This window comes from Hippopotamus amphibius, chromosome X (genome assembly GCF_030028045.1).
Source record: "Hippopotamus amphibius kiboko isolate mHipAmp2 chromosome X, mHipAmp2.hap2, whole genome shotgun sequence".
Taxonomy (NCBI): Eukaryota; Metazoa; Chordata; class Mammalia; order Artiodactyla; family Hippopotamidae; genus Hippopotamus; species Hippopotamus amphibius.
This window is the reverse complement of record NC_080203.1, coordinates 125934638-125948340: the sequence shown is the minus strand read 5'-3', so window position 1 is coordinate 125948340 and position 13703 is coordinate 125934638. Positions and strand designations below refer to the sequence as shown.

The window sequence follows — 13703 nt, the reverse complement described above, 5'->3', positions numbered from 1 at the left end:
GACATCTGCGAGAACCCTGGAAAGCTAGAAAGGATCATCAGTTTGGGTGCAGCTGAGCAAACAGGCCTGTTATTCCAGATTTAAAAGGCATTAAGATGCCTCAGTTTCCTTAAGTGATCCCCTTTTGGGAGACCCTAGATGAAAACCATTTGGAAAGGCCACTGACTGAACACTTACTGGACTCTATTTTCCCCAGTGGTAATCAACCATATTCTTTTAAAATTACCAAGTATTAACTCAACTGCTACAAATTTATCAATCATCATAATATATTGATTGCTACATGTATACTTCTCATACATTGTGTCAAATGTATTGTTACAAGTATATCTTAATTGGAATAATATTTAAACATAAGGTTAACTTTCAAAGTAAGTAAAGAAATTAGGCAAAAGAAAATGGAGTGAACTGCTCAACATCTATGCTGTGGCCATATATTTGGTTCTGAGCTTCTAAGCAGCCAAGACAGAGAAACACAGGCAGTTACATGATCCAGCATCCATAAAGCATAAACTAATTCTTAAGGAGTTCTGTTCTCCATGGTCCTAGCAAAGAGAACAGTATAAAAGTGACCAAGGACTTCATCAATGACCCCATGAAAAGCAGACAAGTTTGATATGTGTGTTCTTCTAGTAAGGCCAATGGAAATGTACAACTCTGAAAGTTCCAAAAAGCAATTCTTAGGCAAAGGGCTTGGGGATCAAAATATTTTTGTCTAGATAAAAATCTTTTCTGATGGATCATTTAATCCAAGGATAAATTGTAGAGCTGTGGTTCTTGGTGTAAGTGAGGAGATGATTCAAATGTTTGAATCAACTGGGGATCTTTTCAAACTACATAAACACCTCCCCATTGCCATCCTCCCTCGAGATTTGATAGGACTCTAGGATTTTTTTTTAATTGAAATATACCGGTTTACAATGTTGTGTTAGTTTCAGGTGTACAGCAAAGTGATTTAGTTATGCACATATATAAATATATATATACTCTTTTTTACATTCTCTTCCATTATAGGACTCTAGAATGTTTGTCCCCAGATTTACTAAACAGTGAGCCAGTAGTGAATCCCTCATGTGTGTTAGGGTAGGAACCTCATAGAGAATGGTTGTAGTGAGAGGGTAACCAGGAGCAGACACAAAAACCACCCAGGGTGCTCACTTCGGCAGCACATATACTAAAATTGGAACGATACAGAGAAGATTAGCATGGCCCTCGCGCAAGGATGACATGCAAATTCGTGAAGCATTCCATATTTTTTATAAATACGTCTGATTCACTTTGGTGTACCTCAAAAGCTGGTACAAAAGTGTAAAGCAATTATATTCCAATAAAGAGCTTAAAAAAAAAAACCACCTAGGGAGCTTCCTCCACAAACTGCCTCAACGTCACCCTAGACCTATGAATCCTTGTCTCGGATGGAGCCATGCGTGTATATTCTTTTTTTTTTTTTCTTATTTATTTAAAAAAATTTATTTATTTATTTATTGGCTGAGTTGGGTCTCTGTTGCTGCACACAGGCTTTCTCTAGTCGTGGCTAGCGGGGGCTACTCTTCATTGTGGTGCGTGGGTTTCTCATTGCAGTGGCTTCTCTTGTGGTGGAGCACAGGCTCTCGGCGCATGGGCTTCAGTAGTTGTGGCACATGGGCTCAATAGTTGTGGCTTGTGGGCTCTAGAGCGTAGGCTCAGGAGTTGTGGCGCACGGGCTTAGTTGCTCTGCGGCATGCGGGATCTTCCCGGACCAGGGAGCGAACCTGTGTCCCCTGCATTGGCAGGCGGATTCTTAACCACTGCGCCACCAGGGAAGTCCCGTGTGTGTATTCTTAACTCGCTTACCAGGTGGTTCTGATGCAAAACTCCTTGGAGAAGTGCTAACTAGAGCAATGGATAGAACAGGTACTGTTTGAGCTAGCTCCCCTAAATATATTTTTTTAAGAAAAATTTTCAAAGAGTGAAATCCAAACGATACTCCCCAGTGAACACACCCAGAGTGCCACTCCTCTGTCATTCCAGTTAATCAGTCCTGCGATGGGTTTTCCAGTTAGCTCGTCCCAACACGGCGGAGGCAGCCGCTGATGAAAGCGGGAGATGCGAACAGAGAGGCATTCCTAGCAGGCAGCCTCCCTCCTCTGCCTACTCACGTGTCTCTGGACACAGGTAAGATAGTCTGTTGGTCAGACTCCAGATTCCATCTGTTCCTTTAGATCCTTGACCTTTGGAGGTGCCCCGTGGTTTGAGAATCCACTTCTATACCTCTAAGCCCTGCTCAAAATGCCATTGATGGAAAGATATCCTACTGACATTGTATATTTAATGCCTAAAAAAAAAAATCTGACACCTAAAATATTTTCTGTGTTTACTGAATTCGTTTAAGTTAAATTTATATATCATAATGGTGATGTGAATGACATTCACTCTTATCAAATGATACAGATAAAGAAACTACCCACCTGGTGCTGGTAATTTGACATGCCTTGAGGTCCCTGAACCAATGCATAGTAATAAAATTTAATTTCTAAAACATTAAAGGAGAAGGATGAGGAGGAAAAGAGAAAAAGAAAAGAAAAAAGGACAGCAAAACCCTCAGTTTGTTGTGGAGGTAATACACGCTCAGATCATTCCTGACAGACGCCTGAAAAAGCTCCAGAAATTCCTTCTACTTTGACCCAGCCCCCAAGCATCCCAGAGATACTTTCATTAGGGTTCTTCTTTCCTTCTTGCTATCCAGTTTTAAAAACATTCCTGGAAATGAGAGTAGGGCATTACAGGGAGGTAAGCGCACAGGGAATTCATCTGACTCCGGGATTGGTTGAAGGGACATTGATCAAAAACTGGCCTCTCTCCACCAAAAAATGAGTGGCACCCAACTGGTAACAGCTTTTAGAAAACTCAAAGATACCCTAAGGGAGCAATTCACTCAGCCACTCACCATTAAAAATAACCCTGATTTCCGTTGCAAAATCGTTTTCATTTAAGAAACAAGATGAGTTTTGATTGGATTTGATTTTGTTTTAGCTTCAATAGCTAAGTAATGACTTGGGATTAGGGTAGTATGTTCTCTTTTTTCTTTTTCTCAGGCTTTATAAGGAACTATGAAGACCTACATTTTTTTTTAAACTCTTTATTGGAATATATTTGCTTTACACTCTTGTACCCGTCTCTGAGGTACACCAAAGTGAATCAGCTGCATCTACACACATATCCCCATATCCCCTCCCTCCCGCGACTCCCCTCCACCCTCCCCGTCCTGGCCCTCCAAGGCATCTCCCATGAAGGTGATCTCCTTTTGTTATACAGCAACTTCCCACTAGCTATTTTACAGCTGGTAGTGTAAATATGTCTATGCTACTCTCTCACCTCGTCCCAGCTTCCCCTTCGCCCCTCACCCCAGCCCCATGTCCTCAAGTCCATTCTCTACTTCTGTATCTCCACTCTTGCCTGTCACTGGGTTCATCAGTACCATTTCTTCAGATTCCATATATATGTGTTAGCATATACTATTTGTTTTTCTCTTTCTGGCTTACTTCACTCTGTATGACAGACTCTAGGTCTATCCACCTCATGACATATAGTTCAATTTCATTCCTTTTTATGGCTGAGTAATATTCCATTGTATATATGTGCCACATCTTCTTTATCCATTCATCTGTTGATGGGCATCTAGGTTGCTTCCATAATGTTCATTGCAGCACTATTTACAATAGCCAGGACATGAGAACCTACATCTTTAGCTGGGCGGTTATCTCTGTTAATATTTCGGAAAGCTATAGCTTAGTGACAGAGGAGGTAGGGGGAGATGAATTTCACTCTTTCATTCAAAAGGCAGGCCTGGAATACTGGTGCTACTTGCAATGAAAATTCCTTTCATGAAAGGTGGGTCTAAGGACATTCCATCACATTCAGTTTCCTATTCCCATTTCAAGTACAATGATCTGGTTTTGAGGAAAGAGAGAATATTTGTGCTTGCATAGTTCATGAGAATTCATTTGAAATTTCTTATCTTTACTACATTGAAGAGTGGTGGGAGAAAAAACTGTAGAAATGTAAATATGTTGGCATGCTTGCATCTCCTTTTGCACTTTTGAAAAAATTCATTAAAAAAAAAAAAAAAAAAAGACTTGTGTCCTGGCCTCCTAATATCTAGTATTCAAAGGAACTGTGACTTCTGTACAAAGTCCAACACATGTCTTTAGGATGATTTAACATAGTACCTCAGGGCTAGGATTTCTATTTTTTAAATTTTTATTGTAAAATAAAACACAGATACAGGAAATCACATGAAGCAAATACGTGTCTTAGTGAAGTATTGTAAGTTATAAGCACCGTTGTGCTTGTAACCATTACTGGGTCAAATCCTGGTCTCTTCCCACCCTCTCCCCATGAGTAACCATTTTGGCTTTTCTATTAATCCCTTCCTTGCAATTTTTAATAGTTTTGTTACCCAGATACATGTACCTAGATATTATATAGTTTGGCTAATATTTTAAAACTTGATGGCTTTTAAGTCTCTTTCAATCTATAAGTTCCTTGCCCATTCCTTTATTTTGCTTAGAATTTATCTGAGGAAGATCATAGACTAATTGAACGGTGGCATTTTCACAGCATAGAGTTTGCTGATTGCATACACATGGTTTCTAGTTTTCAAGACGGGTGCCAATGATCCGCACTTCCTGTCATTCATACGCTTGTATAGTCCCATCCAACATGATATCAAGGTTGGTCTGTGTGACCAACAGAATACAGCCAAAGTGATAGTGTGTGGCTTCTGAGGTTTTATCATAAATGACATTGTGCTGCTTCTGTTTTTCTCCCTTGGATTACTCAGCAGGAAGTCAGCCACCACATCACAAGGACATTCAAGCAGCCTGGGAGAGGCCTGTGTGAGGAGGAGCTGAGGTCTCCCACCTACAGCCAGAATTAAGTTACCAGCCATGTGAATGACCCACCTTGGAAGCAGGTGCTCCAGCCCCAATCAAGCCTTCAGATGACTCCCAACCCAACTAACATCTTGACTGTGGCCTCATATGTGACCCTGAGCCAGAACCACCTTCCTAAAACACTTTTGAATTCCTGACCCAGGTAAACTGTGAGTATAAGTGTGAGTGGTTGTCTTAAGCCACTGTTTTGGGGTAATTTGTTACACAGCAGTAAATAACTATCATAGCACTCTTGGCGCAGCTCAATATGTTCCTCTGTCCTCCATATTTCCTGCAATTCAGCATCTGGATCCTGAGATTTGTTAGACTCAGGTCATTTCCCTTTGGCAGGACTATAGGATGGTGATGTGTTTTCCTATCAGGAGGTCCACAATGTCTCTTTTTCTCTGTTTTGATGATGTCACCAGCCACTGATGCCTAATGCCTATATCTGTGTATTCATCAGGGGTTGCAAAATGGTTATTTTTGAACTTTATCCTTTCTTTTTCATTTATTAGTTGGAATACTTTTATAGAGAAAGATTTTCCTCATTTACTATTACCTGCTGGTATAGTTTATAGAGGAAAGGTGGGATAAAGCTTTGATTCACTTTCTTTCTTTATCACTTTTTTAGACTACAGACTGGTGTCCTGTCCTCCTATCAGGTGACAATTATCATCATCATCATTCTAAATATTATTGTGAACTCATGTATTTAGTAAGTATATTGATGGATCTCAATCCATGGCAATTATCATTCTTAGAGCTCCTATTTGGCCAGTGGGAGCCTCATCAGGTTGGTTCCTGAGTCTTTTGATATGATCCTGGATGCTTTTGAGAGTGTCCTTGCTATCTGGTATTAGAAGATGTTCCAGGCTCTGTTGTGTCATGTCAGCCTTTTGATATTGGTGATGCTGTTGGCTAGGAATGCCTCAGGCACTCACCTGAGCCCACATTACTTGTGGCAGCCCCCACAGACACTTCACGGACCAGAGCCAATATTGTGGCTGGATCAGCCCTTTTGGTTCTTAAGATTACAGGATGTACCTTAGCAACAATCATTAGGGAACTCTGAAGAACAAGGTTTATTACTCACAAATCTTGGAGGGTACCTGACACGCCCAAGAGTCACACAGGGAGGTCGTAGGTAGAGAGAGGAGGAGGAAGAAGCACAGACGTGGGGTTCTACCTTTATTAGAGTCTGAATGTGGGGATCTAGAGTTTCGTGGGTTCACTCTTTATTGGCAAATGTAAAGCATAAGAGCAGGAATGAGGGAGTGCATAGGGAGATAAGGGGTCACACAAGCCGTCATTGTTGGGCAGAGAAGGAACAGGGTGTGTTTTTCATGGCATATGTACTTTTGTACTTGTGAATTTTATCTATCCAAAAATTAGAAGTTTAAACAAATAGAAAATTTTAAAATAAAATTTAAATGAATAAGTAGAAGACCACAAATTCCAGAAACCTCTTTTCTTGCTATGGTTGAGAATTCTTCCAAAATGGCTCTGGATGTAGAAAGGAGTCTTGGGCAGTGTTTCTTAAAACTTTGGTGAAAGCACTGAGGTTAGAAACTTTCTGGTGTTTTGATGACTTGGTTCTGAGTTTCCACTCTACAGATGTGAGGGACGCTGTGTGGATGAAGGCGGCCCACCACTGGGTGCAGAAACCACCCCCCCCCCCAGGGGTTTAATTTCACAGACAGGCATTGTACTCTGCACAATTGTGCTGAGTTTTCTTATCTCTACCTCTGCTACACTAGAACAAATCATGAAACAGGAGACAAACTGTAGCCCATATATATGCAAATGGAGCATTCCTGTTCCTCTGCCGAAAGGGATTTTGCTGAAGCCCTGTGGTGGTCACACCGAGCCCTTGTTAAGCAGACCAAAGACAATTTGGCAGAGTTGGAGGATTCTCTCTCACCCCTGGGGACTAATCTTTTTTTAATCTTCATTTTCGACCTTGGCCAGAAGTCTTAACCATTCCTTCATGAGCATGCCACTGTTCTGCCCTACAGGTGCTTAGACAGTGTTTACACACCCAAAGATGCCAGCCTTGGCAGGACTCAGGTTGTACAGAGCATTTGTTACCTTGATCTACCTCTTCTGAGCACCAGAAACTTGATTTCAATCACCAGTTAAAGTTCACCAGTCCAATTCTCTTAACAATACTTAAAAAGGTTCTTTTACTAAAGCTATCATAATAACAGAATAATTAAACCCACTCTTGGGAAATGAACTATATACAGTTTTCTAAATACAGTTGTCCCTCAGTATCTGCAGAGGATTGGTTCTAGGACATCCCACCCCCACCCCTTTGGATACCAAGATCCATGGATGCTCAAGTCCCTTATATAAAATAGTGTTTTATTGTGGAAGGAAAATCAAAATGGAGTCAGTATTGCCAAGAGAGCTCTCTAAAATGGATCCGGGAGGCCACTGAGGAAGTGGGACTTTCATCTCAGCCTGGATGGAATCTGAACTTTTGACCACTGTTTGTCTTAAAACAGGCATCCACAACATCTGCACAATATTCCAGAAACTCAAGATACTTATGGGACCCTTACCCTAAATAACTTGTGACAGCCTATCCCTTAAGGACAAATACTTCCTTTTTGCATCAGAGCCAATCAAAATTCTTGCAAGAGAACTTTAACAACCTCATGGCTTTTACCTTTATAAGCCCCTGACCCTTTCTCTTCCCAGGGTCCCTCTTTGTTTTACCCAAATCTGTGTCTCCTGAGTTGGAATTCCTAAAACCCCAAGTAAAGCTCTTTGTTCTTTGCAGCTTCAATTTGTTCAACAGCATTTACATATAACCCACTCAGTCCTCCTGTACGCTTTTTAAAAAAAAAAAAATTTATTCATTTATTTTTAGCTGTGTTGGGTCCTCGTTGCTGCATGCAGGCTTTCTCTAGTTGTGGCAAGTGGGGGCTACTCTTCTTTGTGGCGCACAGGCTTCTCATTGCGGTGGCTTCTCTTGTTGCAGAGCATGAGCCCTAGAGTGCAGAGGCTTTAGTAGTTGCAGCATGTGGGCTCAATAGTTGTGGCTTGCGGGCTCTAGAGTGCAGGCTCAGTAGTTGTGGCGCATGGGCTTAGTTGCTCCGCAGCATGTGAGATCTTCCTGAACCAGGGCTCGAACCCGTGTCCCCTGCATTGGCAGGTGGATTCTTAACCACTGTGCCATGAGAGAAGTCCCCTCCCGTACACTTTAAATCATCTCTAGATTACTTATAATACCTAATACAATGGAAATGCTACGGAAATGGTTGCCAGGGTCTGGCAAATTCAAGTTTTGCTTATTGGAACTTTCTGGAATTTTTTTTTTTTCTGAATATTTTTGATCCATGGTTGGTTGACTCTGTGGATTTGGAACCTGTGGATACAGAGGGCCGATTGTAGTGAACTTGAACAGAGAGAGTTTGATCAAGACAAGGCTGGAGACGGACTAGGTGTGACATCACTCCCAAGTCTGCCTTAGATGAAAATGGTTGATTCTTAAACAGGAAAGCCTGAGAATGTACGTAAGCATGTACCTTGCAGACCTCTACCTGAAGGAGCATGGTTAACTAAGGGCCTCAGCAGCTGTGCTCTGAAATCCATCACAGCATCTGTGCTGAGGCCACACCTCCCATGCAGTGCTCCCTGCCAGTGACCAAGTATGATGGGACACTGAGGCAGCCTGTCACTGGGAGACACACTTTCCTCTGTTGGTGGACTTAGGCTCCATTACATCCCAGCAGCTTTGCTGACCCTTCCTTAGTCTGCACGGGAGTCTAGGATGCTTCCACCAACCTGCCCTCCCTCTCTCCTTCACTGGGGTCACATGTACATTGAGGATTGAAGTAGCTCCAGCCTTTACCAGCGCCCTCCCCTGTTTCTCCCACAGGCATTTCCCCTCTTAAAATTCTCTCATGTTTATCCCTATCATGGTGAGTGCTTCATAGAAGACCTACACTAACCCATGGCCGTATCCAGATTCTTGCTTCTGTTTACTGGCCTTATGATGAACCTTGGGCCTTCTTGCCTCATGTCCCCACACTGGGAGACGTTTTGTGCCAGCCTTACCGGTATGGTTTCTTTTATTTAGATGCTCTGTCTCAATTACAGTAGGTCCCCTACACACGAAGGAGTTCCGTTCCGAGAGCACATTTGTTAAGTCCAATTTTGTTTGTAAGTCCAGCAAAGCTAGCCTAGGTACCCAACTAACACAGTCGGCTATATAGTATTGTACTATAACAGGTTTATAATATTTTTCACACAAATAATACATAAAAAATGAACAAAAAATAAACATTTTTTAATCTTACAGTACAGTACCTTGCAAAGTACAGTAGTACAGTACAGCAGCTAGCATACAGGGGCTGGCATTGAGTGAACAGGCAAGAAGAGTTACTGACTGGAGGAGGGAGAGGGGGTGGGAGGTGGTAGAGCCGAAGGGTCGTCAGCAACAGGAGATGGAGGGCGAGCTGCAGTTTCACTCACGGCTGACGTGGATGGCGCAGGTCTTGGTTCCTTGCTGGGTTCAAGTCTATCCACTCTCTTGAAAAAATAACCCAGTGTTGTCTGGGTGGCAGCTCGTTCACACCTTTGAAAGTTCGTAACTTGAAGGTTCGTATATAGGGGACTTACTGTAGAATGTCTTAGTCTTCTGAGATTTCTGTTCACAGAGTGCACATCCTTTATTGGTTGTGTTTTTAAGATTTAGATTCTGCTGTCCTTAAGTGTTACAGCACAGATTTGAGAAGTTCCAGCAAATTACCTTTGATACAGGCTGGAAAACGCTGGCTGCCATTCCCCAGTTACTTGGCATGTCTTTTGTCTGTCTCTGTACTGCAGAATTTCAGGACTTTCTAGGCTTCGTCTGTCTAAGTTGGACTGAAGTTGTTGAAGAGGGTTAAAATGGTAAGAATTTTTGGTGCAGGAGAACAAGGTGCTGAGTGAAAATGACCCCAAAAGTTTCCCCTGGCCCAGAAGTCACTGACTCAGTGATAATTCAGGTGTCTGATTCCAGTGTACCCGCTGACTGTTTTACTACTTAACCCTTTTACAGTCATTGTGGGGCTACACACATACAGATCATATCATTTCAGGTCATTGCAAATTATTTTGTTGGAATGGAATTTTGCCACATTGAATATTGAATAATATTAATGGAAAACAGTTTGGGTTCAGGAATGTGTTCGTTCTGAGAATGAATCATCTCTGTGTAGGAAATGGTAATATTATCTCCAGGAAGGAATATTGAGTGACGAGAGCACACGGGCAAAGGGGAGACTGACTTTTGGCTTAAACACTTTGAATTACTTTGGGCTGAGGAAGTGTTACTACTTTTTCCAAGTTTTTAACAACAGAAAATGAATTAACTTATAGTATGCAACAAAACAATAAAAATGTGATTCTCTTTGGATTATTTAGACCTTTCCCTTTACCTAACCGATGAAATCTTATGCTTGGCCTGCTGCCATCAACACTGGGTGGTGACAATCCTGCTTGACTCCACCTCTAACTCTACTGAGTCTCTCTCCTCTAATGCCTTTCTGTTTGCAGTAATGTAGAATCTAATTCTCACGTCACCTTCACTCATTTGCTCCTGGGAAGGGGTGTTAGTTTAATGGTGTTCGTTTTCTATGATGGTCAGCTTTCAGTTAAAGGTGATAAAGTCTTTAAAGAGTCCATAGATATGTATAGGCACAAAAGTACCTCACAGAGAAGGTAATTATCTGTAACATGACGATGTCCTTCCCACTGAAAAAAGTAAAATATCCCTGTCTTTAAAAACTGATGGCTTTTTAAGGGGGGAAAGGCTGTTAACAGAGAGGTACAGCATTTCTAAACTAACATATGGAAAGTATTAGAGACCAAGAAGTGAAAGAGTCCTGAATTAGATCCCGCAGATCTCCCTGGTTATAATTTAAAACACTTATGAAATCATCGATGTATAAATGCAGCGATAGGAAGCCCTCAGCTCTTGGCCAGAGGTGAGCAAAGATATTTTTTTTTCATTCCAAAGCCAATGATTTCTGTTTATTACACTTCCAAGCTGAAACTAGCATTCTCATTACATTTATTCATAAAAATGATAAATGGGCCATTTCCTGATGAATGAGCAGATTTCCTAGCATTCAATGGAAAATAAAGTACAAAAGAGGGAAAATGTCACGGAGCAAAGACCTATGTTCCTTTTCTTTCTGGACTGACAACTGAAAGTGACATGAAAAATGAGTGTGGGACACTCATTTCAGGGCTCCTAAGGGTAGGGTCTCAGGTGTAGCAAAGCCTAGAGGCACTAAACCACTGCGTCTAACTTTCTGAACTGAGGCCGAGCCAGCCCTGTGAGGAGAGGAGAATGGACATGGTCTGAAATAATCATATCAGCCTTAGAACACACGAGGTGGTGCCTAGGAGCTTGCCTGTCCCTGGTACTATAATAGGAACTGCTGCTGTCACACCTCAGGGGGGTCAGCAGAGTTAAAATCAGCGACTCTTTCTGAGTTGCTAACTGAACTTAGGGTTACTCCTGGCAAAGGGAGTCACCTTTCCAAATCTATAGCTCCTCATCTTTTTAACCAGTGCTTCTCTTGTATTTCTCCAGCTCCCACGATTCCTTGTCTCTCCAAATTCTTCATTCTCTTCAGCAGTTCTTAGTCTTTTATTCTTTCTTACAATTCCCAGCTCTCTCACAATTTCCTATTTTTTCTACAGTTCCGTACAGCTCTTACAATCTCCATTCTCTTCCACAGTTCCTTGTCACTTCCACAATTCCTTGTCACTCCCACAATTCTGTTTTCTCTCCCACAACTCTTTATTATAGGACTTGACGCAAAATTTTGTAATTATGTCTTAAAGTGTGTATTTCTCTCACCTATGAATTTGCTAAAGTTGGAAAATATATTTTATTAAGTCGTATAACCTCTGTGTCTGTGCTGGTCACAATGCAGCCTGCCCACAGGTACCAGTTCACACACTGTTTTATGAGATGAGCCTGTACCGGAAGGGAAAGCAATTTTCTTCCTCAATAAGATCTTTCTATGGAAAAAAAAAAAAGTCATCCTGACTAAACACTGCTGAATAGCATATCAGATTTACATTTTGGTATAAGCTTTTTGTCTCAGCTTAGGCCAGTAACTAGCACTTCCTGGAGTGGCACTAGGGAGCACTGCCCTCTGTCACTTACAGTCTAGATCCTATTGTCTAAAGGAACAGTCACTAAAGCAATAAGAGGGCAGTGAAGGGATAGAGGAATTAATCTTGAACAACATCATTTATTCTCCTGTACTTATGGAGCATCTGTGACATGCCAGGTTCCGTGTTAAGTGCTGGGGAATACAAAAGTAAACTTTCTGGACAAAGTCCATGCTTGAGGGCCAGTCCCCTTAACCAGGGCGCAAGGTACCTATCTGCTTGCTCAGAACTGTTTCTGCACTGACCATGGCCACCTTTGTGGTGCTCAGTACCAAAGCCAAGATGTCCGCTGTGGGCCTGGACACCTGAAGGTCTCCCCCAGGCAAAGTCAAGGAGCCTGTGAAGGAGGCCATTGATGCAGATATCACCACACTGTGCCTGTGTCTATTCGAAGAAGAATGAGATGGGGGAAGCTATCCAAGAGAAGGTTGTGAAGAAGGAGGACCTCTTCATCATTAGCAAGTTATGGCTCATCTTCTTTTAAATAACCTAGTGAAGGAAACCTGTCAGAAGACCCTTAAGGATCTGAAACTGGGCCATCTGGACATTTATCTTCATCACTAGGCTTATAGCCTGGGGAGGACTCTTCTCTAGAGACAATAAAGGCAGTGTCCTTGCCAGTAAAGTAACATTCTTGGTTGCCTGGGAGGCCATGGAGGAGCTGATGGATGAGGGAGTCAGTGAAAGCCGTTGGAATCTTCAACTTCAGTGACCTCCAGGTTAAAATACTCTTTATTTAATTTGTTTTATTTTAAATTTTTAGATTGCAGTATAGTTGATTTATAATGTTAATTTCTGCTATACAGCAAAATGATTGTTACACATATATATACATTCTATTTTTTTTAAAATATTCTTTTCCATTATGGTTTGTCATAGGGTATTGAATATTGTTCTCTGTGCTCTACAGACCTTGTTGTGTATCCACAAAAACTATTGAACAAGCCCAGAATGAAATACAAACCAGTGACTAATCAGATTGTCACCCGTACCTGATACGGAAGAAATGGAGCCAGTGCTGCTACTCCAAGGGCATAACTGTCACACCATACAGCCCTCTGGGCTCTTTGGATAAACTTTGGGCCAACCCAGAGGACCCTTCCCTACTGGAGGATCTCAAGATTGAGATTGCTGCAAAGCACAGAAACTACAGGCCAGGTTCTGCTCAGGTTCTGTATCCAAAGGAGTGTGGTTGTAATCCCCAAGTCTGTGACACCAACATACATTGTTGAGAACTTTTAGGCCTTGACTGTTAAATTGAATGATGAAGAGATGGTGATCATACTCAGCTTCAAGAGAAACTGGAGGGCGTGCACCATGGACCCTCTGTCTCATTTGGAGGCTTATCCCTTCAGTGCAGAATGTTGAAGCTGAATCTCCCAATAAGATTGCCCAGCAGGTGTTCTCTGTTCACTAGTCTGATTCTCTCCACCAGAGTCCTATTTTAGGCAAGCTAATCTGAGATCATATAGAGCCTGGCGCTGCTGCAGGCCAGAATCTAGGCAGTGTTGCATCTAGTATGTTCAACTGGGAGCAGATTATCACAAGGAGATAGGATTCAGAGAAGCAAATTACAGTATTTTTCACTTATTTGTTTTGATCACC

The 13703-nt window shown here is 41.9% G+C and overlaps 1 non-coding gene and 1 pseudogene across 1 annotated transcript; both read left to right on the top strand.

Moving 5' to 3' along the window:
• Positions 1 to 1150: 1150 nt before the first annotated feature.
• LOC130842820 (U6 spliceosomal RNA) lies at positions 1151 to 1257 on the top strand. The gene has a single exon (XR_009050593.1). It is a non-coding gene; the product is annotated as a U6 spliceosomal RNA (small nuclear RNA).
• An 11087-nt stretch (positions 1258 to 12344) lies between these two features.
• Positions 12345 to 13466, top strand: LOC130841583 (aldo-keto reductase family 1 member B10-like; annotated as a pseudogene).
• The last annotated feature ends 237 nt before the right edge of the window (positions 13467 to 13703 follow it).